The sequence below is a fragment of the Carlito syrichta genome, unplaced genomic scaffold, assembly GCF_000164805.1.
Source record: "Carlito syrichta isolate Samal-C Ts95f unplaced genomic scaffold, Tarsius_syrichta-2.0.1 Scaffold311026, whole genome shotgun sequence".
Taxonomy (NCBI): domain Eukaryota; kingdom Metazoa; phylum Chordata; class Mammalia; order Primates; family Tarsiidae; genus Carlito; species Carlito syrichta.
In genome coordinates, this window is record NW_007255122.1 from 131,703 (window position 1) to 135,283 (window position 3,581).

Genomic DNA, 3,581 nt, shown 5'->3' on the forward strand with positions numbered 1-3,581 from the left:
CGAGTCCTCTGAACTGCCACACTCTACAGGTGTAACTGCAAAACTTATGCCAGTGACTTTTCCAGAACAGAGCTGGCTTTGTTGCAAAGGTGAATGAGAGCTTACCTTCTTGCAAAAGAGTCTCCAAAGGAAAGCTTTGCAATCACACTTTCAACTGCTTTTATTTTCCGGTCAAATGTTTATTTCACATATCTTAAGGTCAAGTTTTGCTCTCAGCTCAAGATACTTGTACTGCCTCGGTCCCTTTCAAGCAGTCCCTTGGAAAGAAGCACTTACCAAGTCTTTGTTTTAGGAACAGGACTCTGCCCAGAGTTGACGGTGAAAGCCTTCTTTCCTCTTTTACATTTAACTTCAAGAATCCCACGACCTTTCTTGATGTGCTGGATCCACATAAATGAGAATGGTGCTTTTTTTTTGAGCTGGAGTCTCACTCTGTCACTCAGACTGGAGGGCAGTGGCCACTCCCGGCCACCGCAGCCTCCACCTGCTGGGCTCTGGCGATCCTTCCGCCTCAGTCTTCCTTCCGAGTAACCGGAATTACAGGCCTGCGCTACCACGCCTGGCTCATTTTTGATTTATTGTAGAGATGAGGCCTCACCATGTTGCCCAGGCTGGTCTCAAACCCACAGGCTCAGGCAATCCTCTCACCTCGGCCTCCTAAAATGCTGGGATTATAGGCTTGAGCCACCACACCTGGCCTTCAGTAACTTTTTTAAAAAGAAGTTTGTATTCTTACTACCACTATAAGTGGCATCATGGTATTATGTGTCATAACAGAAGACAAATCAATTCACAAGGAAGCAAGATCATGCTCTTGAGTCAACCAGGAACCAGATTTAAAAGGCTGCTAATCTCTCATGTCACCAAGCTCCTTTTCCTTTTTGGATGTTGGAGTCAAACTGGTTAAAGGAAACAATTTCTGGAGATCAATTTAAAAGGTGAAAGATATGAAAGAGAAAATACAACTTATGAGAAATGTGTATGACTTATCCACAAAAAAAAAATCACTTCACAGAAATGCCAGAAAAATTTATCTGAAATAAATACGTGGTCGTGGTTAGGGACCTGAAAGAAAGTGACGAAAACTAATGATGGTGGGCCCCAAATTCTTTGACTGAAACTTCATTTGAATCACAGTTGAAACTAAGAATTCCAGGTTTCTACTGAGGAACAAAACTTTGACGAATGTGTTTTTAACAGTAGAAAACACTCTTTCCTTCCCTGACTGCCTGAGGAACAGCAGCCATCATGAACGACCGAGTTACTATTCGGACCAGGAAATTCATGACCAACCATCTGCTTCAGCGGAAAAAAATTGTCTTCCATGTCCTTCACCCTGGGAAGACAACAGTACCTAAGACAGAAATTTGGGAAAAACTAGCCAAAATGTACAAGACAACACCAGATGTCATCTTTGTATCTGGATTCAGAACTCATTTTGGTGATGGCAAAACCACTGGCTCTGGCATGATTTACGATTCCTTGGCTTGTGCAAAGAAAAGTGAACCCAGACGTCGGCTTGTAAGACACAGCCTGTATGAGAAGAAAAAGATCTCAAGGAAGCAGCGAAGGGAACACGAGAACAGAATGAAGAAAGTCAGGGGGGCTGCAAAGGCCAGTGTTGGTGCTGGCAAGAAGAAATGAAGTGTCCACAGCAGTGAGCTGGAGATTCGAGAGCAGGCAAAGGACTAAAGTTAATGCAGTGACGGTATCTGTGGCCATTGTTTGGATTCTTCTCAACCAGCTTAATAAACTAAAAACTCTTCATGTGGTGGAAAAAAAACTGATAGAAAGCAGCAGATTGTCCATGACTTTGTGTTTAGAAAGAAAGACAAGAGAGATCAGCCAGTGGCTTGATCCTGTAGTCCAACTACTTGGGAGACTGAGGCAGGAGGATTTCTTGAGCTTAGGAGTTCAAAACTGCAACGAGCTAAGCTGTGATCGCACCACTGCACTCCAGCCTGGGCGTCAGAGTGAGACCTACTCTCTAGTTAAAAAAAAAAAAGACATGAAAGAAAACTGTTAAATTTAGAATGACCCATCATTACAAAAAAAAAAAAATGACATCTCTATTCACTCTATGTGCACCTCTTCCTTCTGTCAATTTATTGAAAAGGCAAAAAAAAAAAAAAAACCCACTTTCCTATAAGAATAGAAGGTTTAACTTGGTAATTACAAGGATTTATCACGTTACAGTTCTTAAATGATATTTTAAGCATATAAGTAGTAGAAAACTGTGTTTACTTATGGTTCTAAAACAGTTTTTCGCATAGGAGATGGCCTTCAATCATGTCAGAGCAAACTACTACAGCCTCAGAGATTTTGTGATAATTATGTCATTAATTATTGACAGAACAAGACATTTTCTCACCGAGTTAGAAACATCTAAAAGTTATCCACTCCTCCTTGTAGAAGTTACTATTCAAGTAAAATACATAAGTACTTTCACAAAAAGACTTTAATACATAATGAAAAAAAATCCCAATCCTTCACAAACTGAAAGAGGACAAAATGTAAAGAAGAATGTAATCTCAGTCATCTAAATCTAAATTCACTCAACCCTGTTTTGGCTTGGGCTGTACTAACACATACCGCAGGCCGAGTGACTTGTAAACAACATAAATTTCTTCTTGCAGTTCTGGGGCAGGACGTCCAAGACAAAGGCGTCAGCACTCCCAGTGTCTGGTGAGGATCCTTTTCCTGGCTCGCAGAGGGCCGTCTTTTTGCTGTGTCCTCAAAGGGTGGAAGTTGGGAAGGCCCTCTCAGTGGCCTCTTTCTTTCTTTTTTTTTTTTTGAGTTGGAGTCTCACTCTGTCACCCAGACTGGAGTGCAGTGGCCGCTCCCGGCCACCGCAGCCTCGACCCGCTGGGCTCCAATGATCCTTCCGCCTCCGCCTTCCAAGTAGCTGGAATTACAGGCGTGCGCCACCACGCCCGGCTGATTTTTTGATTTATTGTAGAGATGAGGTCGTGCTGCCCAGGCGGATTTCGAACCCGCAGGCTCAGGCAATCCACTCACCTCAGCCTCCCAAAGGCGCAGGATGACAGACTGAGTCACCGAGCCCGGCTTCAGTGGCTTCTTTCATGAAGACACCAGCCCCACCCAGGAGGGCTCCACTCTCATGACCTAATCAATACTCTCACATTGATTAGGTTTCAACATGAATCTTGAGGAGAGACCGAGTAAGCAAGAAGAAGTTGCGCCAGCAAGTTGAGTCTAATTAATTATGAATTTATTAAATGCACGGGTCAAGAGTAGGCAAACGCCAGAAAAACTCTTGGCAAATTGGTGCAGATTGTGACAAGCTTTTATAGGTGAAATTTGCAGCAATGGCTACATAGCAACTGAGTGACCGGAGCTACTATTCACTCACAGCTTGGCAACCAAAACGGGAACTTCGGTTGTTAGGGAGCTATGATTAATTTCATGTCAGGTAGGTGCAGCCAGTGCACAGAAAGTCCCTGGAGTTCTGCCCTTAAGATATAGCTTAGCCAGGCTCGGTGGCTCAGCCTGTAATCCCAGCGCTTTGGGAGGCTGAGGTGAGTGGACTGCCTGAGCCCGCGGGTTCGAGATCCGCCTGG

At 43.8% G+C, this 3,581-nt stretch overlaps 1 pseudogene; it reads left to right on the forward strand.

The window, feature by feature from the left end:
- The first annotated feature begins 1,248 nt into the window (after positions 1 to 1,248).
- LOC110596577 lies at positions 1,249 to 1,644 on the forward strand (annotated as a pseudogene).
- Positions 1,645 to 3,581: the final 1,937 nt, after the last annotated feature.